Here is a 23,678-nt window from a genome sequence, read left to right on the forward strand (position 1 = left end):
TCTCTAATCGAGAGAAAGAGACTTTAGATGATTCTTGCCCTAGAGACTTTAACTTTGATTTAATCCCTTGCATGAAGTAGTAGTTTTACCTTGCCGCCGTGAGGCAATTGCCCCGTCCACCCCTGCCCCTTTTGCCCCGTCCCATGCTGATCGAGAAACGGTACCTGTGAGACGAAGACTTCCTTGATTGCTGATCGTAATTGGTAAATATGAAAGGAAAATTGTAAAATTGCATTGTGTTTCTTTTAGGTAACCAACTGCTGATTTTGATAAGAGCCCTAGTTAGGAGTTTTTCTAAATTAATGTTGCTAAATTGTTTTTGCATGAAGTCCCACATGCCGATGCTAATTTGAGGTTAGACGAGGATTCCATATGTCGCACGATGCAATTTGAGATCTTGTTATGCTGACTAAATGTATGCAATTAGTTCGCTACAGATTATCGTATTAGTGATTTGCATTGCTATTATCGAATGCCTTGTGATTCAAATGCTACATAGATTGCACCTGTTTCGCCGTTATGGACAGCTATTAATGTCCATATATGTTTATCATTTGGTGTTGAGACACATCTATATTGTGCTAGCTTTGTTAATATAGGGAAATAAAATTCACTAACTTTGAATAAACTGGTGTGGTTATTCCTGACTGAAAGGTCAGGGTTCGCCGAAATGTATTCTGGATTAATTGTCAAGTGTTATGTTGATCAAGGTATTGCTTATGTTCGTTATTAATTATTGATTTAAGGAAGTTGACCGATATAGAGTACAGAGAGTCCCACTTAGTCAAAAGATTCATCGGCCTAAAGAGCGTCCGAACACAGGTAAAATTATTAGTACAGACCGCTCTATCACTTCTGAGTCTTTGGCGAAACCCGGGATTGAACCAGGGACCTTTAGATCTTCAGTCTAACGCGCTCCCAACTGAGCTATTTCGGCCAGTTGTCAGAGAATACCTTCCTGATGATTCTTAATCATTGTAGGCAACAAGTGGGCACCCGATCAATCACTAGGAGGGTACATCTATGTGTTAAAGTATGCGGTATCCTTCTGCAGCTAACTGGGCACAATTAGTCAATTTCTTTTTTATTGCGCAAGCTAGGTATTTCTTTTTTTCTAAACGCTAAATAGGCTAGCAATCTAATACACAGAAATGTGTGGCATGAGGAAGCAAGCTATATCATCTGACACTTTGGTCCAAGGTTAGATGGAAAATGATGCAGGCTACAGTTTACCCTAAAATCGAGATAGAAACGGCAAATAATGGAAGTCAAAGCTGAAGGCAAGAGAGGTGGAATCCATTTTCAAAGGAAGATAGAAAACACGTACTGTCTTGTACTGATGGTATGTCAATTAGGTTGATGAAAGGTTTTATTAATTAAATAAAACGTCACCGGAAGCTGCCTCCAAAAAAGAAACATGCCTGACGAACTAGCTGCTCAGTCTTTGACCAAACCAAGGATTTAACCAGGGACCCTTAGATCTAAAGTTTGACGCTCTCGCAACTGAGCTCTTTCAGCCCGTTTTTTCACAGTGCCTTCCTTATTATTGTTAATCATTGTAGACAAGAAATATAAGTCGCAGTCATTCACTGTGAGGGTACAGCTATGTGTTACACTTTGCTGTATCCTTCTGTAGCTAACAGGGGGCAATTACTCCTTTACTTTTTTGCTACGCGAGGTAGGTACTTCTTTTTTTCTAAACTCTGAATAGGCTACCACTCTCATAAACAGAAATGTGTGGCAGGACTAAGCAAGCTATATCATCTGACAGTTTGGCTCATGGGAAAATGGAAGATGATGCAGGCTACGGTTTACATTAAAATCAAGATAGAAACGGGAAATAATGGAAGTCAAAGCTGAAGGCAAGAGAGGTGGAAGCCATTTTGAAAGGAAGATAGAAAACACGTACTGTCTTGAACTGATGGTATGTCAATTAGGTTGATGAAAGGTTTTATCAATTAAATAAAACGTCACCAGAAGCTGAATCCAAGAAAGAAACACACCTAACAAGCTGTCTTCTGAGTCTTTGCCGAAAAACGGGATTGAACCAGGGACCTTTAGATCTTCAGTCTAACGCTATCCCAACTGAGCTATTTCAGCCAGTTATTTCACAGGTCCCTCCGTTTTCTTCTTAATCATTGTAGACAAGACATACACCTCGAAATCATTCACTTTGAGGGTACAGCTATGTCTTAAACTTCCGGTATCCTTCTGCAGCTAACTGGGTGCAATTACTCATTTACTTTTTTGGTGCGCAACCCAGATACTTCTTTTATTCCAAACTCTGAATAGGCACACAAATGTGTGGGATGAGTAAGCAAGCTATATCATCTGACAGTTTGGCTCATGGGAAAATGGAAGATGATGCAGCCTAAGCTTTACATTAAAATCAAGATAGAAACTGGAAATAATGGAAGTCAAAGCTGAAGGCAAGAGAGGTGGAAGCCATTTTGAAAGGAAGATAGAACGCAAGTGCTGTGCTCTACTGATGGTATGTCGATCAGGTTATTAAAAGGTTTCATCTATGAACTAAAATGTCTACTGAAGCTGACTCCAAGAGAGAACTACACCTAATTAACTAGGTGCTCAGTCCTTGCCGAAACCCAGAATTGAACCAGAGACCTTTAGATCTTCAGTCTAACGCTCTCCCAACTGAGCTATTTCGGCAAGGTGTCAAGTACCTTCCTGATGATTCTTAATCATTGTAGGCAACAAGTGGGCAACTGATCAATCACTAGGAGGGTACATCTATGTGTTAAAGTATGCTGTATCCTTCTGCAGCTAACTGGGCACAATTAGTCAATTTATTTTTTATTGCGCAAGCTAGGTATTTCTTTTTTTCTAAACGCTAAATAGGCTAGCAATCTAATACACAGAAATGTGTGGCATGAGGAAGCAAGCTATATCATCTGACACTTTGGTCCAAGGTTAGATGGAAAATGATGCAGGCTACAGTTTACCCTAAAATCGAGATAGAAACGGCAAATAATGGAAGTCAAAGCTGAAGGCAAGAGAGGTGGAATCCTTTTTTAAAGGAAGATAGAAAACACGTACTGTCTTGTACTGATGGTATGTCAATTAGGTTGATGAAAGGTTTTATTAATTAAATAAAACGTCACCGGAAGCTGACTCCAAAAAAGAAACTTGCCTGACGAACTAGCTGCTCAGTCTTTGACCAAACCAAGGATTTAACCAGGGACCCTTAGATCTAAAGTTTGACGTCCTCGCAACTGAGCTCTTTCAGCCGTTTTTTTCACAGTGCCTTCCTTATTATTGTTAATCATTGTAGACAAGAAATATAAGTCGCAATCATTCACTGTGAGGGTACAGCTATGTGTTACACTTTGCTGTATCCTTCTGTAGCTAACTGGGGGCAATTACTCCTTTACTTTTTTGCTACGCGAGGTAGGTACTTCTTTTTTTCTAAACTCTGAATAGGCTACCACTCTCATAAACAGAAATGTGTGGCATGACCAAGCAAGCTATATCATCTGACAGTTTGGCTCATGGGAAAATGGAAGATGACGCCGGCTACGGTTTACATTAAAATCAAGATAGAAACGGGAAATAATGGAAGTCAAAGCTGAAGGCAAGAGAGGTGGAAGCCATTTTGAAAGGAAGATAGAAAATAAGTGCTCTTTTGTACCGATGGCATGTCGATCAGGTTGATGCAAGTTTTTATCAATGAAATAAAATGTCCCTTGAGAGTGACTCCAAGAAAGAAACATGCCTAACAAGCTGAGTGCTTGGTCTTTGGCACAACCCAGGATTGAACCAAGGACCTTTTTTATCTTTAGTCTAACATTCTCCCAACTGAGATATTTAAACCAGGTGTCATGAAAAGCTTTCCGTATCATTTTTAATCATTGTAGACAAGACACAGAAGTCTAAATCATTCACTGTGAGGGTACAGCTATGTCTTAAACTTTGCTGTATCCTTCTCCAGTTAACTGGGTGTAATTAGGGAATTCGTTTTTTATTGTGCAAGCTAGGTATTTCTTTTTTTCTAAACTCTAAATAGGCTAGCAATCTAATGCACAGAAATGTGTGGCATGAGTAAGCAAGCTATTTCATCCGACACTTTGGTTCAAGGGAAGATGGAGACTGATGCAGACTGCGGGTTACCTAAAAATCAAGACAGAAACAGTAAATAATGGAAGTCAAAGCTGAAGGCAAGAGAGGTGGAATCCATTTTGAAAGGAAGATAGAAAACAAGTACTGTCTTGTACTGATGGTATGTCAATTAGGTTGATGAAAGATTTTATCAATTAAATAAAACGTCACCAGAAGCTGAATCCAAGAAAGAAACACGCCTAACAAGCTGTCTTCTGAGTCTTTGCTGAAACCCGGGATTGAACCAGGGACCTTTAGATCTTCAGTCTAACGCTCTCCCAACTGAGCTATTTCGGCCAGTCATTTGACAGGTCCCTCCGTTTTCTTCTTAATCATTGTAGACAAGACATACACCTCGAAATCATTCACTTTGAGGGTACAGCTATGTCTTAAACTTCCGGTATCCTTCTGCAGCTAACTGGGTGCATTTACTCATTTACTTTTTTGGTGCGCAACCTAGGTACTTCTTTTATTCCAAACTCTGAATAGGCACACAAATGTGTGGGATGAGTAAGCAAGCTATATCATCTGACAGCTTGGTTCATGGGAAAATAGAAGATGATGCAGCCTAAGCTTTACATTAAAATCAAGATAGAAACTGGAAATAATGGAAGTCAAAGCTGAAGGCAAGAGAGGTGGAAGCCATTTTGAAAGGAAGATAGAACGCAAGTGCTGTGCTCTACTGATGGTATGTCGATCAGGTTATTAGAAGGTTTCATCTATGAACTAAAATGTCTACTGAAGCTGACTCCAAGAGAGAACAACACCTAATTAGCTAGGTGCTCAGTCCTTGCCAAAACCCAGGATTGAACCAGGGACCTTTAAATCTTCAGTCCAATGCTCTCCCAACTGAGCTATTTCAGGTATTTGTCAGAGAATACCTTCCTGATGATTCTTAATCATTGTAGGCAACAAGTGGGCATCTGATCAATCACTAGGAGGGTACATCTATGTGTTAAAGTATGCTGTATCCTTCTGCAGCTAACTGGGCACAATTAGTCAATTTATTTTTTATTGCGCAAGCTAGGTATTTCTTTTTTTCTAAACGCTAAATAGGCTAGCAATCTAATACACAGAAATGTGTGGCATGAGGAAGCAAGCTATATCATCTGACACTTTGGTCCAAGGTTAGATGGAAAATGATGCAGGCTACAGTTTACCCTAAAATCGAGTTAGAAACGGCAAATAATGGAAGTCAAAGCTGAAGGCAAGAGAGGTGGAATCCATTTTCAAAGGAAGATAGAAAACACGTACTGTCTTGTACTGATGGTATGTCAATTAGGTTGATGAAAGGTTTTATTAATTAAATAAAACGTCACCGGAAGCTGACTCCAAAAAAGAAACATGCCTGACGAACTAGCTGCTCAGTCTTTGACCAAACCAAGGATTTAACCAGGGACCCTTAGATCTAAAGTTTGACGCTCTCGCAACTGAGCTCTTTCAGCCCATTTTTTCACAGTGCCTTCCTTATTATTGTTAATCATTGTAGACAAGAAATATAAGTCGCAATCATTCACTGTGAGGGTACAGCTATGTGTTACACTTTGCTGTATCCTTCTGTAGCTAACTGGGGGCAATTACTCCTTTACTTTTTTCCTACGCGAGGTAGGTACTTCTTTTTTTCTAAACTCTGAATAGGCTACCACTCTCATAAACAGAAATGTGTGGCAGGACTAAGCAAGCTATATCATCTGACAGTTTGGCTCATGGGAAAATGGAAGATGACGCCGCCTACGGTTTACATTAAAATCAAGATAGAAACGGGAAATAATGGAAGTCAAAGCTGAAGGCAAGAGAGGTGGAAGCCATTTTGAAAGGAAGATAGAAAATAAGTGCTCGTTTGTACCGATGGCATGTCGATCAGGTTGATGCAAGTTTTTATCAATGAAATAAAATGTCCCTTGAGAGTGACTCCAAGAAAGAAACATGCCTAACAAGCTGAGTGCTTGGTCTTTGGCACAACCCAGGATTGAACCAAGGACCTTTTTTATCTTTAGTCTAACATTCTCCTAACTGAGATATTTTAGCCAGGTGTCATGAAAAGCTTTCAGTATCATTTTTAATCATTGTAGACAAGACACAGAAGTCTAAATCATTCACTGTGAGGGTACAGCTATGTCTTAAACTTTGCTGTATCCTTCTCCAGTTAACTGGGTGTAATTAGGGAATTTGTTTTTTATTGTGCAAGCTAGGTATTTCTTTTTTTCTAAACTCTAAATAGGCTAGCAATCTAATGCACAGAAATGTGTGGCATGAGTAAGCAAGCTATTTCATCCGACACCTTGGTTCAAGGGAAGATGGAGACTGATGCAGACTGCGAGTTACCTAAAAATCAAGATAGAAACAGTAAATAATGGAAGTCAAAGCTGAAGGCAAGAGAGGTGGAATCCATTTTGAAAGGAAGATAGAAAACAAGTACTGTCTTGTACTGATGGTATGTCAATTAGGTTGATGAAAGGTTTTATCAATTAAATAAAACGTCACCAGAAGCTGAATCCAAGAAAGAAACACGCCTAACAAGCTGTCTTCTGAGTCTTTGCCGAAACCCGGGATTGAACCAGGGACTTTTAGATCTTCAGACTAACGCTCTCCCAACTGAGCTTTTTCACAGGTCCCTCCGTTTTCTTCTTAATCATTGTAGACAAGACATACACCTCGAAATCATTCACTTTGAGGGTACAGCTATGTCTTAAACTTCCGGTATCCTTCTGCAGCTAACTGGGTGCATTTACTCATTTACTTTTTTGGTGCGCAACCTAGGTACTTCTTTTATTCCAAACTCTGAATAGGCACACAAATGTGTGGGATGAGTAAGCAAGCTATATCATCTGACAGCTTGGTTCATGGGAAAATAGAAGATGATGCAGCCTAAGCTTTACATTAAAATCAAGATAGAAACTGGAAATAATGGAAGTCAAAGCTGAAGGCAAGAGAGGTGGAAGCCATTTTGAAAGGAAGATAGAACGCAAGTTCTGTGCTCTACTGATGGTATGTCGATCAGGTTATTGAAAGGTTTCATCTATGAACTAAAATGTCTACTGAAGCTGACTCCAAGAGAGAACTACACCTAATTAGCTAGGTGCTCAGTCCTTGCCGAAACCCGGGATTGAACCAGGGACCTTTAGATCTTCAGTCTAACGCTCTCCCAACTGAGCTATTTCGGCCAGTTGTCAAAGAATACCTTCCTGATGATTCTTAATCATTGTAGGCAACAAGTGGGCATCTGATCAATCACTAGGAGGGTACATCTATGTGTTAAAGTATGCTGTATCCTTCTGCAGCTAACTGGGCACAATTAGTCAATTTATTTTTTATTGCGCAAGCTAGGTATTTCTTTTTTTCTAAACGCTAAATAGGCTAGCAATCTAATACACAGAAATGTGTGGCATGAGGAAGCAAGCTATATCATCTGACACTTTGGTCCAAGGTTAGATGGAAAATGATGCAGGCTACAGTTTACCCTAAAATCGAGATAGAAACGGGAAATAATGGAAGTCAAAGCTGAAGGCAAGAGAGGTGGAATCCATTTTCAAAGGAAGATAGAAAACACGTACTGTCTTGTACTGATGGTATGTCAATTAGGTTGATGAAAGGTTTTATTAATTAAATAAAACGTCACCGGAAGCTGACTCCAAAAAAGAAACTTGCCTGACGAACTAGCTGCTCAGTCTTTGACCAAACCAAGGATTTAACCAGGGACCCTTAGATCTAAAGTTTGACGTCCTCGCAACTGAGCTCTTTCAGCCCGTTTTTTCACAGTGCCTTCCTTATTATTGTTAATCATTGTAGACAAGAAATATAAGTCGCAATCATTCACTGTGAGGGTACAGCTATGTGTTACACTTTGCTGTATCCTTCTGTAGCTAACTGGGGGCAATTACTCCTTTACTTTTTTGCTACGCGAGGTAGGTACTTCTTTTTTTCTAAACTCTGAATAGGTTACCACTCTCATAAACAGAAATGTGTGGCATGACCAAGCAAGCTATATCATCTGACAGTTTGGCTCATGGGAAAATGGAAGATGACGCCGGCTACGGTTTACATTAAAATCAAGATAGAAACGGGAAATAATGGAAGTCAAAGCTGAAGGCAAGAGAGGTGGAAGCCATTTTGAAAGGAAGATAGAAAATAAGTTCTCTTTTGTACCGATGGCATGTCGATCAGGTTGATGCAAGTTTTTATCAATGAAATAAAATGTCACTTGAGAGTGACTCCAAGAAAGAAACATGCCTAACAAGCTGAGTGCTTGGTCTTTGGCACAACCCAGGATTGGACCAAGGACCTTTTTTATCTTTAGTTTAACACTCTCCCAACTGAGATATTTTAGCCAGGTGTCATGAAAAGCTTTCCGTATCATTTTTAATCATTGTAGACAAGACACAGAAGTCTAAATCATTCACTGTGAGGGTACAGCTATGTCTTAAACTTTGCTGTATCCTTCTCCAGTTAACTGGGTGTAATTAGGGAATTCGTTTTTTATTGTGCAAGCTAGGTATTTCTTTTTTTCTAAACTCTAAATAGGCTAGCAATCTAATGCACAGAAATGTGTGGCAGGAGTAAGCAAGCTATTTCATCCGACACTTTGGTTCAAGGGAAGATGGAGACTGATGCAGACTGCGGGTTACCTAAAAATCAAGACAGAAACAGTAAATAATGGAAGTCAAAGCTGAAGGCAAGAGAGGTGGAATCCATTTTGAAAGGAAGATAGAAAACAAGTACTGTCTTGTACTGATGGTATGTCAATTAGGTTGATGAAAGGTTTTATCAATTAAATAAAACGTCACCAGAAGCTGAATCCAAGAAAGAAACACGCCAAACAAGCTGTCTTCTGAGTCTTTGCCGAAACCCGGGATTGAACCAGGGACCTTTAGATCTTCAGTCTAACGCTCTCCCAACTGAGCTATTTCGGCCACTTATTGCGCAGGTCCCTCCGTATTTTTCTTAATCATTGTAGACAAGACATACACCTCGAAATCATTCACTTTGAGGGTACAGCTATGTCTTAAACTTCCGGTATCCTTCTGCAGCTAACTGGGTGCAATTACTCATTTAATTTTTTGGTGCGCAACCTAGGTACTTCTTTTATTCCAAACTCTGAATAGGCACACAAATGTGTGGGATGAGTAAGCAAGCTATATCATCTGACAGCTTGGTTCATGGGAAAATGGAAGATGATGCAGCCTAAGCTTTACATTAAAATCAAGATAGAAACTGGAAATAATGGAAGTCAAAGCTGAAGGCAACAGAGGTGGAAGCCATTTTGAAAGGAAGATAGAACGCAAGTGCTGTGCTCTACTGATGGTATGTTGATCAGGTTATTAAAAGGTTTCATCTATGAACTAAAATGTCTACTGAAGCTGACTCCAAGAGAGAACTACACCTAATTAGCTAGGTGCTCAGTCCTTGCCAAAACCCGGGATTGAACCAGAGAGCTTTAGATCTTCAGTTTAACGCTCTCCCAAATGAGCTATTTCGGCCAGTTGTCAGAGAATACCTTCCTGATGATTCTTAATCATTGCAGGCAACAAGTGGGCATCTGATCAATCACTAGGAGGGTACATCTATGTGTTAAAGTATGCTGTATCCTTCTGCAGCTAACTGGGCACAATTAGTCAATTTATTTTTTATTGCGCAAGCTAGGTATTTCTTTTTTTCTAAACGCTAAATAGGCTAGCAATCTAATACACAGAAATGTGTGGCATGAGGAAGCAAGCTATATCATCTGACACTTTGGTCCAAGGTTAGATGGAAAATGATGCAGGCTACAGTTTACCCTAAAATCGAGATAGAAACGGCAAATAATGGAAGTCAAAGCTGAAGGCAAGAGAGGTGGAATCCATTTTCAAAGAAAGATAGAAAACACGTACTGTCTTGTACTGATGGTATGTCAATTAGGTTGATGAAAGGTTTTATTAATTAAATAAAACGTCACCGGAAGCTGACTCCAAAAAAGAAACTTGCCTGACGAACTAGCTGCTCAGTCTTTGACCAAACCAAGGATTTAACCAGGGACCCTTAGATCTAAAGTTTGACGTCCTCGCAACTGAGCTCTTTCAGCCCGTTTTTTCACAGTGCCTTCCTTATTATTGTTAATCATTGTAGACAAGAAATATAAGTCGCAATCATTCACTGTGAGGGTACAGCTATGTGTTACACTTTGCTGTATCCTTCTGTAGCTAACTGGGGGCAATTACTCCTTTACTTTTTTGCTACGCGAGGTAGGTACTTCTTTTTTTCTAAACTCTGAATAGGCTACCACTCTCATAAACAGAAATGTGTGGCATGACCAAGCAAGCTATATCATCTGCCAGTTTGGCTCATGGGAAAATGGAAGATGACGCCGGCTAGGGTTTACATTAAAATCAAGATAGAAACGGGAAATAATGGAAGTCAAAGCTGAAGGCAAGAGAGGTGGAAGCCATTTTGAAAGGAAGATAGAAAATAAGTTCTCTTTTGTACCGATGGCATGTCGATCAGGTTGATGCAAGTTTTTATCAATGAAATAAAATGTCACTTGAGAGTGACTCCAAGAAAGAAACATGCCTAACAAGCTGAGTGCTTGGTCTTTGGCACAACCCAGGATTGAACCAAGGACCTTTTTTATCTTTAGTCTAACATTATCCTAACTGAGATATTTTAGCCAGGTGTCATGAAAAGCTTTCCGTATCATTTTTAATCATTGTAGACAAGACACAGAAGTCTAAATCATTCACTGTGAGGGTACAGCTATGTCTTAAACTTTGTTGTATCCTTCTCCAGTTAACTGGGTGTAATTAGGGAATTTGTTTTTTATTCTGCAAGCTAGGTATTTCTTTTTTTCTAAACTCTAAATAGGCTAGCAATCTAATGCACAGAAATGTGTGGCATGAGTAAGCAAGCTATTTCATCGGACACTTTGGTTCAAGGGAAGATGGAGACTGATGCAGACTGCGGGTTACCTAAAAATCAAGATAGAAACAGTAAATAATGGAAGTCAAAGCTGAAGGCAAGAGAGGTGGAATCCATTTTGAAAGGAAGATAGAAAACAAGTACTGTCTTGTACTGATGGTATGTCAATTAGGTTGATGAAAGGTTTTATCAATTAAATAAAACGTCACCAGAAGCTGAATCCAAGAAAGAAACACGCCTAAAAAGCTGTCTTCTGAGTCTTTGCCGAAACCCGGGATTGAACCAGGGACCTTTAGATCTTCAGTCTAACGCTCTCCCAACTGAGCTATTTCGGCCAGTCATTTGACAGGCTCCTCCGTTTTCTTCTTAATCATTGTAGACAAGACATACACCTCGAAATCATTCACTTTGAGGGTACAGCTATGTCTTAAACTTCCGGTATCCTTCTGCAGCTAACTGGGTGCATTTACTCATTTACTTTTTTGGTGCGCAACCTAGGTACTTCTTTTATTCCAAACTCTGAATAGGCACACAAATGTGTGGGATGAGTAAGCAAGCTATATCATCTGACAGCTTGGTTCATGGGAAAATAGAAGATGATGCAGCCTAAGCTTTACATTAAAATCAAGATAGAAACTAAAAATAATGGAAGTCAAAGCTGAAGGCAAGAGAGGTGGAAGCCATTTTGAAAGGAAGATAGAACGCAAGTGCTGTGCTCTACTGATGGTATGTCGATCAGGTTATTGAAAGGTTTCATCTATGAACTAAAATGTCTACTGAGGCTGACTCCAAGTGAGAACTACACCTAATTAGCTAGGTGCTCAGTCCTTGCCGAAACCCGGGATTGAACCAGGGACCTTTAGATCTTCAGTCTAACGCTCTCCCAACTGAGCTATTTCGGCCAGTTGTGAGAGAATACCTTCCTGATGATTCTTAATCATTGTAGGCAACAAGTGGGCATCTGATCAATCACTAGGAGGGTACATCTATGTGTTAAAGTATGCTGTATCCTTCTGCAGCTAACTGGGCACAATTAGTCAATTTATTTTTTATTGCGCAAGCTAGGTATTTCTTTTTTTCTAAACGCTAAATAGGCTAGCAATCTAATACACAGAAATGTGTGGCATGAGGAAGCAAGCTATATCATCTGACACTTTGGTCCAAGGTTAGATGGAAAATGATGCAGGCTACAGTTTACCCTAAAATCGAGATAGAAACGGCAAATAATCGAAGTCAAAGCTGAAGGCAAGAGAGGTGGAAACCATTTTCAAAGGAAGATAGAAAACACGTACTGTCTTGTACTGATGGTATGTCAATTAGGTTGATGAAAGGTTTTATCAATTAAATAAAACGTCACCAGAAGCTGAATCCAAGAAAGAAACACGCCTAACAAGCTGCCTTCTGAGTCTTTGTCGAAACCCGGGATTGAACCAGGGACCTTTAGATCTTCAGTCTAACACTCTCCCAACTGAGCTATTTCGGCCAGTTATTTCACAGGTCCCTCCGTTTTCTTCTTAATCATTGTAGACAAGACATACACCTCGAAATCATTCACTTTGAGGGTACAGCTATGTCTTAAACTTCCGGTATCCTTCTGCAGCTAACTGCGTGCAATTACTCATTTACTTTTTTGGTGCGCAACCTAGGTACTTCTTTTATTCCAAACTCTGAATAGGCACCCACATGTGTGGGATGAGTAAGCAAGCTATATCATCTGACAGCTTGGTTCATGGGAAAATGGAAGATGATGCAGCCTAAGGTTTACATTAAAATCAAGATACAAACTTGGAAATAATGGAAGTCAAAGCTGAAGGCAAGAGAGGTGGAAGCCATTTTGAAAGGAAGATAGAACGCAAGTGCTGTGCTCTACTGATGGTATGTCGATCAGGTTATTAAAAGGTTTCATCTATGAACTAAAATGTCTACTGAAGCTGACTCCAAGAGAGAACTACACCTAATTAGCTAGGTGCTCAGTCCTTGCCGAAACCCGGGATTGAACCAGGGACCTTTAGATCTTCAGTCTAACGCTCTCCCAACTGAGCTATTTCGGCCAGTTGTCAGAGAATACCTTCCTGATGATTCTTAATCATTGTAGGTGATAGAGCGTTCCGTACTAATAATTTACCTGTACTTGGACGCTCTTTCGGCCGATGAATCTTTTGGCTAAGTGGGACTCTCTTCACCCGAGATCAGTCAATTTAATCAAATCAATAATCAATAACGAACATAAGCAATGCCCTGATCAACATAACACTTAACAATTAATCCAGAATACATTTCGGCGAACCATGACCTTTCGGTCATGAATAACCACACCAGTTTATTCAAAGTTAATGAATTTATTTTCCTATATTAACAAAGCTAGCACAATATAGATGTGTCTCAACACCAAATGATAAACGTAAATGAACATTAATAGCTGTCCATAATGACGAAACAGGTGCAATCTATGCAGCATTTGAATAACAAGGCATTCAATGATAGCAATGCAAATCACTAAAACTATAATCTGTAATGAGCTAATTGCATACATTTAGTCAGCATAACAAGGTCTCAAATTGCATCGTGCAACAAAAGGAATCCTCATCTAACCTCAAATTAGCATCGGCATGTGGGACTTCATGCAAAAACAATTTAGCAACATAAATTTAGAAAAACTCCTATCTAGGGCTCTTATCAAAAATCAGCAGTTGGTTACCTAAAAGAAACACAATGCAATTGTACAATTTCCTTTCATATTTACCAATTACAATCAGCATTCAAGGAAGTCTTCGTCTCACAGGTACCGTTTCTCGATCAGCATGGAACGGGGCAAAGGGGCAGGGGTGGACGGGGCAATTGCCTCACGGCGGCAAGATAAACTACTACTTCATGCGAAGGGATCAAAGTTAAAGTCTCTAGGGCAAGAATCATTTAAAGTCTCTTTCTCTCGATTAGAGAAAGCATCAAAGTCTCTTTCAAAATGGCGTCGCAGCAAGGTGGGCCATAATAGCTGCAATGTCCTGCAAAATGGCGGGATGTCCAATAATGGCCACTTTCCTCTCGTGCACCTGGTTTAAATAGACAACAGTTCAAATCCAGTAGGGTCTTCCATTGGAGGGTTCATAGGTTGGCTTCAAATTGTCCAATCAAAAACAACAGTTCTCAAGCTTTTACTTAAGCATACATTAACCTTGGAGACGGGTACGCAAGTTGCAACATTTTATACCAATTAACTCACTTTCAGAGCTTCCATTGTCCGCACCTGCAGATTGACCTTGGAGCAAAGAGAAAAATGCCTGGCTGGCACGAAACCTTAAGATAAGCATGTGAACGATCTCAGTGGAAAAGTACAGCTTCAAGCAAAAATACACGTTTATTAGCACATTGGAAAAATACGAGCATCTAAATCGTGAGACAAGGCAACTAGGCCGAAGCCTGCACTAAAGTTATGCTAAGCTAAAACATTTCAAACAAGCAAATCATAGCACACGTTTACGATTATGTCGGATTAGTGCACTTCTAATACATCACGTTATATAAAGCACGCTTATAAATGTTGGCAAACTACTCTGAGGGCACATTTTGTCCCCGTACAATCTTTATTAGTTCGATTAAAGTCACACTTGATTATTGCAGCACTACGTTTATGCGCTAATAAATGTAAAACCTTCATTTCTGCGTCATCAATCCCTCCTCTGATGACTACTTGTCATCACACAAACTACTGCCACAAATTTTATTCCATTAAAATTCTGTCAGTTCTCTTTTCCTTTTAGTTCCCCTAGTTTTCGCTTTGTATTCTTCTGCCATCCTTTTCATCATTTTCTCTTCCTTCCTTCTTTTAATTCTTGCCATAATCATTATTATTCCCCTTTTTATTCCCCAAATTCCAAATTTACAAATCAGTACTATTAATATTCCCTGTATTATTTTTAGTAATATTCCATTCCAAATGCCACCAAGCCAATTTCCCACTGAAGCAAGTCCTTTTCCAACCTTCTCCCACACTCCTGGTTCTTTCAATTCCTTCAAGTCTGCACTCTCCTTTGTTAGATTAGCAAGCATAGTTTTAATTTTCACACTGTTGTCTGGAATATACGTGCAACAGTGGCGCACACCAAGCATTTTGCAAACGCCGCCATCCTTTGCTAAAAGAATGTCTAAGGCAAGCCTATTTTGAAGAGTCATAGATCTTTCCGCTGCAAGTTCAGCATCTATCAGGATTATAGCACCTGAAAACTTTGTCAACATGTTATCCACTATAGTAGACAACTTTCTTATTTTGATGGAATTCAACACAACTCCCAATGAAGGAATCATGGCTCCAAATATATCTCCTATCACAGCAGCTGCGGTCTCTCTTTTCTGGATACGATGGGATCCAGATGTCTTTTGAATCATCGATAGGTCATCCAGCTGATAAACCTTTGGGAACACTATACCCAAATAACATCTCCCCCACCATCCCTTTGGAAGACGATAATAGGCATTATACCCACAAATGTAATATACACCTGGAATGACAGGGTCAAGTCCGTTCATCATGAATGTCCATTTGGCCTTAAAGATAAACGTATGTTTACACTCACTCGCTCCTACGAAAATGTTATCATAATAAGATTATGATCTGTATAGAATCAGAGAGCTAGAAGCACCTATAAAGAAACTATTTAGCAATTCAGTTACAAAGCTGAACGAGCGCAATGTTCACACAGTTTTCTTCAAGAGGCCAGTCACTTATCGGTTAGCAGCATTTGTCTCAATTCGGCAATAACTCAGTCTTTTATCAGTTCAGCAAGTGTCTTATCCGGTTTAGCAATGTCTCAGCTGGTTGTATCACGTTAGATTGTAGCAAGCAATATCATTTATTACCCTTTCAATCGACAGAGTCCATAAAACTTTTCTTTTCTATTGGTATCTCTTCTTCTTCGTTCTCGAGGCTAAGAGATACAAATTCGTCAGTCCAATCGTCATTGACTACATATGCCCATTCTGGACCGGAATATCTCCTGTTTGGTATCCTTTTCCTTTTCAATTTTGCTTCTCTTTTCGATTCTGCCTCACTGGTACTTTCCTCTTTGGCCAAGTCTTTTCCTTCACTTGAAGATGGTACCACGACAGACACTTCCTTTCTTTTCTCTTTCACTTTTGGCCTTTCTCTGTCGTTCAAATTTTCTCTATCTCTTAGTTTTATTGGTGATATACTTAGTCTCCTCTTTGCACCGTGTCCATTTGATGGACCTGCGATCTTTTCTGTGGAAGCTTGAACTGTTTCGTTCTGTTCTGCCTTGTCCCCTCCTTCTGGGGAATCAATCACGTTCTCTTTTTCTTTTTCTGTATCGTCTGCTTCTGGGAAAGCCCTCCTCTGATCAGGCTCTCCTGCTTTTTCACCTCTTTCGAGCCCTTCGTCACCGTTACTTTCGTCAGGCTCTTTATCACTTTCAGATGCTTCAGGTTCTTTGTCACCTTCAGTTGCTTCAGGCTCTTTGCTACCCTCAGCTGCTTCAGGTTCTTTGTCACCTTCCGCTGCTTCGTCGCTGTCTGAGGTTTCTCCTTGGTCTTCCCCAAGTGAGTCGGTTGCTTCGTCCTCAGAGAATATTTCTCTCTCTCCTGTTTCTGCCTGTTCGCTTTCAGTTCGGTTTTGCTCTGTCTCAGCGCTTAGCACTGTTTTATCAGGCACTGGCAGTTTCAGCGCTTCAACTTCCTCATCTGTGGGACACAACACTTTTTTTGTGTGACTGGGGTGAAACCAGTTGGGAACTCCCGCACACTTCACAGCGGTAGTTGTCGTCAGGATCACTTGGAAAGGGCCTTTCCAACGGGGTTCCAGACACGACTTCCTCACATGCTTCTTTATCACGACCCAGTCACCTGCTTTCAGTGTGTGTCCTGGACCTTGGATCGGTGGCAAGGTGGTCGCTTCCACCTGGTGAGAGAAAGAGCGAACCACGTCAGCCAGACCTTTGCAGTAGTCTAACACCATATCATCTGTAATATTCAAAAGCGCGTTTGCGGGAACTGCAGGAAGTCTCATGGCCCTGCCCATGAGAATTTCGTGCGGGGACAATCCAGTCTTTCTGTCAGGGGTGTTTCTCATTGACATTAACACCAAAGGCAATGCGTCAGGCCATTTCAAATTTGTCGATGCACATATTTTCGCCATTCTTGATTTCAGTGTACCATTCATCTGCTCCACCAGTCCTGAAGCTTCTGGGCGATAGCTACAATGCAGTTTTTGCTCAATGTTCAGCACTGCGCAAAGTAACTTTATCACCTCGTTATTGAAGTGACTTCCTCTATCTGATTCTAAAGAGATCGGGAATCCGAAACGTGGTATTAGCTCCCTCAACAATAGTTTTGCAACTGTAAGGCTGTCATTTCTACGTGTGGGGTATGCTTCAATCCAGTGACTAAAAATGCACACAGTCACCAACACATACTTCAGACCTCCATGCACAGGCATCTCAATGAAGTCCATCTGCATTCTGCTGAACGGGCCACTCGCCCTACCAATGTGGCTCGCGTTCACAACCGTTCCCTTCCCTGGGTTCATCTGCTGACAAATGACACATCGATGGCAAACTGCTTCTGCAGCTTGACGAAATCTGGGGTTAAACCAATCAGTTTTGAACAATCTTATCATGGCATCTCTCCCGAGGTGAGCCTGCCCATGATAGAACCGCACAAGCTGTGATAAGAGACTATTTGGCAAAACAAATTTTCCCTCATTTGAAACCCATAACTCATCTGGTCTTTTTATACATTGTGATTTAATCCAGGAATCTCTTTCATCCTCCCTGACGTTATTCTGTAATGCTTTTAGTTCATCTATTGTATCTACGACCTTCAAGGCAAATGCTTCAGCTGGTTCGAGTTCTGGTTCACTTATCGAATTCCATTCATCCCTGAGTAATATACAGTTCAAGGCACAAAATCTTGCGACTTGATCCGCATATGCATTTCCCAGAGAAACATAGTCCTGTCCTTTTGTATGAGCACTACACTTTACCACTGCAACTTCGGCTGGCATTTGAATGGCGTGTAACAATTCCCTTATTCTCTCCCCGTTTTTCACTGGGGATCCTGAAGAAGTCAGGAAACCTCTCTGTGACCATAGTTGTCCAAAGTCGTGCACAATTCCAAACCCGTACTGACTATTAGTGTAAATGGTGACTTTCATCAATGCAGACAGTTGACATGCTCTTGTAAGGGCTACAAGTTCTGCTACTTGTGCGGAATAGACTCCTTGGAGCCAGGATGCTTCCAAGACACCTGTTACAGTACATACAGCATATCCTGCTTTCAAAATTCCCATCCCATCTCTTAGACATGAACCATCAACGAAAACAATTTGGTCATTTTCATCAAGCTTAGTATCCTTAATGTCAGGTCGAGGTTTTGTGCAAAATTCAGTCACCTGAAGGCAGTCATGCTCGACGTCTTCAGCGTTCTCAATTTCAGCATTTTCACCAGGAAGCAAGGTTGCTGGATTCAACGTAGTGCACCTTTTCAGCTGCACGTTCGGTGAGCCCAGAATTACCGTTTCATACCTTGTGAGTCTTGCTCCAGTCATGTGTTGCGTTCGGGAGCGGGTCAAAAGTATCTCAACTGAGTGAGGGACCATGACTGTTACTGGGTGTCCCATCACTATTCCTTCACTCTGAGTGAGGCTGATACCAACTGCTGCTACGGCGCGCAAACACCCTGGAAGTGCTGCTGCGACCGGATCCAAAGTAGCTGAAAAATACGCTACTGGTCTGTTTATGCCACCATGGGCTTGAGTCAAGACAGACAAAGAACATGCATCACGTTCATGACAAAACAGTGTGAAAGGTTTTGTGTAATCAGGCATACCTAAAGCTGGAGCCCTGCACATGCATTCCTTTAATTCAATAAAAGCATCCATCTCATCTCCTTTCAGCTCAATCTGATCCAAGGCATCCTTCTGGGTCAGTTTCAGTAAAGGCTTTGCTAGAGTTGAAAAGTTGGGAATCCACTGACAACAGTAGCTTACCATTCCCAAAAACTTCCTCACCTCCCTCCTCGTCTTTGGTGGACTCATTTGAAGTACACTTGTTATTCTTTCCTTCATTATTCTCCGTGACCCTTTCTCTATCTGGTGACCCAAGTATTTCACTTTCTTCTGACAGAACTGCAACTTGGAAGGAGGCACCTTGTGTCCATTCCTTCCCAAATGGTTCAACAGAGCAATGGTGTCGGCTGTGCAGCCACTTTCTGTCTTTGATGCAATCAGTAAGTCATCGATGTACTGTACTAGGGTTGACTCGAATGGCAATTCTAATGCTTCCAAGTCTTTCTTTAGAATCTGATTGAAAATTGACGGTGACTCAGAAAACCCTTGAGGAATTCGACACCAACTGTAAACTCTGTCTAAGAATTTGAAACAAAAGAGAAATTGGCTGTCCTCATGAAGAGGCACCAAGAAGAATGCTTGGGACAGGTCGATGACTGAGAACCACTCGGCATCGCAAGGGACTTGAAACATTATCACAGCTGGATTCGGTACGACAGGGCAACATTTAATTATAATGTCATTTATTTTCCTCAAGTCCTGTACGATTCGGACCTTTCCACTCGGCTTTATTAGTCCCATGATTGGTGAATTACATGGACTGCTTAACACTTCTTTCAGTACTCCCTGCTTTACAAATTCGTCAATGAGTTGGGCAACTTTCATGAGGGTGTCTTGTGCCATGTGGTATTGTGGGGTCTGGGGAAAGGTTGCATTGGGCTTTACAGTCACTTTCACTGGTTCCACTCCTTTCATCAATCCCACCTCTTTCCCTGTCATATCCCACACTTCCTTTCCGACTGTTTCCCGTAATTCAGCTGGAATATCTTCTTCAGTTATCATCGGGAAAAGACAAATCAGAGGATACTCTTCATCGACAGTTTCCATCTCATCCCCCTCTACACTGTCCTCTTCTTCCCCATCACTGCTCGTCTGAATTTTGATTCCATCGTTCGAACACATAATCGAACATTCCAATTTGCACAATAGGTCTCTCCCTAACAGTGCTATCGGGCTTGAGTCACATACCACAAATTTGTGTAACCCTTGATAGTTACCAATGCTGACTGGTACCGGATCTGTAATTGGGTTTGTCAGGTGCCTGTTTGCTACTCCCACCACTTGAACTGTTCTCCCTGAGAGTGGCAAATTTGGTACTTCAATGCTCTTAACAGTTGAACGTGTGGCTCCTGTGTCAACCAAGAATGAGACACGATGACCCATTACTCTTCCCTCCACGTACGGACCCTTTTGATCAACTTCCAAGGATGCTGCAAGCACATAATCTCCTTCCTCTCCTGAACTTTCACTCTCCCATACATTCTTTATTCCACTCTCACTGTGTAATGGGAACTGTTGTACGGTGCCATTTGTATTCATTACCTGACCCGAGACCTGTGGAGGAACCATCACTTGCTGCTGACTCATTGGTGCCAAAGGTATTTGCATTTGCTGATTAGGTACCATGGGAAACTGCTGTTGCATTGGCTGCATTTGCGTCATCTGCATACGGGGCATCTGCATCTGCTGCGGCTGCATAGGTTGTAATCCCTGCAGCTGATTTATGGTCTGAAAATTTGGGTTTGGACCTCTCATTTTCGGTCCCCTCATTGTCTGAAATGCATTGACATCATTGTTTTGCTGACCAACACCTGCACCTTCCTGCACCACCATCGGGCACTCGCGTTTCCAATGACCGACAATTCCGCCCACGTGACATGGCATCACTTTTTTCAATGCCTGCACACCATTCGGAGTCACAACAGTGTTCAAATCCGGACCATTATTTCCAAAACCTCCTCTGCCTCTGCCTCTCGCCTGTGGCTGAAACATCATATTTCCCTGCAACTGCAGCTGCGGTTGAGGTACCTGCTGTTGGAACCCTTGCAACCCTTGCAAACCTTGCAGACCTGTCTGAGCTGCTTTAAGTTGCATCATCATCACTTTCTCCTTCAACTTTTTCTGTTTCACTTCAATTTCGTCGCTACAATATTTCGCATAATTCAACACCTCATCAATCGGTTTCGATTGCCAGCAAATCAAATGCGACTTTATCATCTGACTTATCTCTGGTCTCAGCCCTTCCACAAATCTAAACACAAAATAAAGCATGTCCTTCGCCTCTATTGTTTCCGTGCCACTGTAGTTCTTGAACGCCTTCAACAACCTCTCATAGTAGCTATGAATCGACTCTTTAGCCTCTTGGGCAGTTCGATCGATCTTCTGCCAATCCACATTTTTCGCGGCAACCTTCGTCTTCAAATGCCCAATCACCTTATAGTACAAGCTTATCACCATAGGTGATGGTGCACCCTAATCCCTGTCTCTCTCCGGTTCACTTGTCGGCCAACCTACAGCTCTTTTGCAATCCTCCCACAAATCTGCCGGAACCACAATCTCAAAGAGAGTGTTCAGGTTTTCCCAAAGACATTTTGCAAGTTTCACAAACCTATCAGTCTGTTGATACCATTCAATCGGTTTCTCTCTCAGTTTGGGAAAATCATCCGTAAAAGACTGAATGTCGCTTCTGTGCCATGGTACATGTATTAATTTTCCCCCTGCTGTCTCCCTCATTGGTAACATGGTTACTGCATCACTACTCTGTGGTCTTTTCTCGTTGAGCTCTGGGGCACTGTCCCTCCTCTTTTCCTTTCTCTTTACCCATCTGCTTTCCCATTTGTCTAAGCACCTCCACACTTGTGCACTCTGCAGCAATTCTCTAAGGTGCGCCTTCATGCCTGCTGACCTCATGTGTTCAAAGTCTGTGGTCCCGAAATCCAATCTGTAGCTCCTGCTCAAGTGTTTTGTCTTGTCTATCTCAACCCCATTTTTGTCTGCTATTTCTTGCAACCTTCTATGTACCTTGTTCACTTCTCTCGTAATCCTGGGACATAGATACCTCAGCTCTTCTTCCGAGTAGGACTCTAACCTATTCACACCCATAGTCCCTTCCACCAATTCTTGTGCTTCCATGTTCAACCTGACCCTATTCAGATAGTCTTCTCCCTTCCCACTGGCTGAGCTTTGTGTGGAATTCAGACTGTTGAACCACTGTGTCAGCTGTTGCGCATTCAACCCCATCAGTGTAGCACTCACATCGACTGCCATTGATGGTTGCGGCAACTTTTCAGTGTTCGATGATAGCGGTATCATCAGTGGGGGACTCGACCTCACCACTGTTGACTGAGCACATATGGGACTAAACTCCATCAAGGACCCAGATCCAGTTGGCAGAGCCGCTATCGTAGTTGTCTCTGGAGTGTTTTGTATGCACCTCCTTTCCATCCCGCTCTGCACCATTGATCCTTGACTGCTCATACCTGAATTAGGCTGAATGTCAAAGGTACCGGTGGACCTACAGTAATGGGTAGGGATATCGCATCTGCGTTCTGTCCATTCCCCATGTTCTGAGACATGTTCATTCCCATATTATGGGTCATCATTGCCGGCATGCCCGTCTGACTCCCCGTCATCTGAGCATGTGCGTTTCCCCCCTGCATCTGCTTTTGAGGCATCAGAAACTGGGTTGATTCAGCTTGTGCCAATGTTGAGTTGCGACCATTCTGTCCTCCCATTATGGTTGGATCTAGAATCATTCCCGTACTGTTGTCACTGCTGTAGTACCTTGGGACCTGCGGCTGATAATTTTCTGCTGGTTTCAACATGGGCACATCTGGATATATTCTCCTAACCTGCGGTATCTGCGGGGTGAACAGTAAACTCGGGTCCTTAGATCCCGATGGCGTTTCTGAACTCTGAGTTTCATTATTCTGTACCGGTGCCGGAGGGGCAGAACTGGTACTTGGACCTTGTCCACTCTCTGCATAAGGTGGTGGACGGTCGTTCAGCAATTGCATGATTAACTCCTCATCCTCTAACTCCTCTTCTCTTCTCAACTTTTCCTCGTCCTCTCTATCCTTGGAACACCTCCTGTTTGTCTTACAGGTAGCTTTCTTACCTGTCTCCTCTTCTTCCTTAGTAATTGCGGGAAACAATTTTATCCCCTGCAATACATCTGACCTCCACACCTTCTGTGCATTATCCCACCTAGCGTCCGCTAGTGTCTTTTCTACCTTTCTTATCCTGGTCTCGAACTTATTTTGCTGTTGCTGTCTAGCCATCAGTTCCCAAATTGCTAGAGCCTCAAACTGTGCTGGCCTTGGAGGTACCTTCATGTCGTACATCGCGAATCTCAAATTCTCTAGGATCCTTATATTGAATGTCCCATGGACTGGGAACGTTAACGCTCCCATGTTTCTCTGTCAGCTTGTGCCATTGCTTTAGCCAAAGGCACGGAGCTACCCCTTTTTCCTCCATTACAATGTAAGCTGGTGTACCTTCGGGCGGCGTCTCCTCTCCTATGCTCGCTTTAATGTAAGACTCCCCCTTCATCGCACTCCTTAATGCTTTAAAAAATTTCATTTTCTCGTCTTTTATTTCACAAAGTTTGTAATCAATAGGTGACTTTAATTCCCGGAATAGTCTTCGCTTGCCTTTCCCCTTCCAATCGAGCCCCACGGACTGCGTCCAATCCGTGCACGACCCTTCTCTGCTACCAACCTATCCCAGCGCGGCTCCTAGTGACGTCACACTCACACACACTGCGGCTGACAAAGCCTCGCGGCTAGTCCTCCTTCACCCAGCTCCTCTCGTAACAACTTCT

General features: G+C 41.8%; 5 non-coding genes across 5 annotated transcripts; all 5 read right to left on the reverse strand.

The window, feature by feature from the left end:
- Nucleotides 1-7,204: 7,204 nt before the first annotated feature.
- On the reverse strand, nucleotides 7,205-7,277 carry TRNAF-GAA (transfer RNA phenylalanine (anticodon GAA)). The gene has a single exon. It is a non-coding gene; the product is annotated as a tRNA-Phe (tRNA).
- A 1,673-nt stretch (nucleotides 7,278-8,950) lies between these two features.
- Nucleotides 8,951-9,023, reverse strand: TRNAF-GAA (transfer RNA phenylalanine (anticodon GAA)). The gene has a single exon. It is a non-coding gene; the product is annotated as a tRNA-Phe (tRNA).
- A 2,240-nt stretch (nucleotides 9,024-11,263) lies between these two features.
- Nucleotides 11,264-11,336, reverse strand: TRNAF-GAA (transfer RNA phenylalanine (anticodon GAA)). The gene has a single exon. It is a non-coding gene; the product is annotated as a tRNA-Phe (tRNA).
- A 494-nt stretch (nucleotides 11,337-11,830) lies between these two features.
- Nucleotides 11,831-11,903, reverse strand: TRNAF-GAA (transfer RNA phenylalanine (anticodon GAA)). Its single transcript has one exon. It is a non-coding gene; the product is annotated as a tRNA-Phe (tRNA).
- A 1,076-nt stretch (nucleotides 11,904-12,979) lies between these two features.
- Nucleotides 12,980-13,052, reverse strand: TRNAF-GAA (transfer RNA phenylalanine (anticodon GAA)). The gene has a single exon. It is a non-coding gene; the product is annotated as a tRNA-Phe (tRNA).
- Between the last annotated feature and the right edge of the window lie 10,626 nt (nucleotides 13,053-23,678).

The sequence above is a fragment of the Pleurodeles waltl genome, chromosome 8, assembly GCF_031143425.1.
Source record: "Pleurodeles waltl isolate 20211129_DDA chromosome 8, aPleWal1.hap1.20221129, whole genome shotgun sequence".
Lineage (NCBI taxonomy): Eukaryota > Metazoa > Chordata > Amphibia > Caudata > Salamandridae > Pleurodeles > Pleurodeles waltl.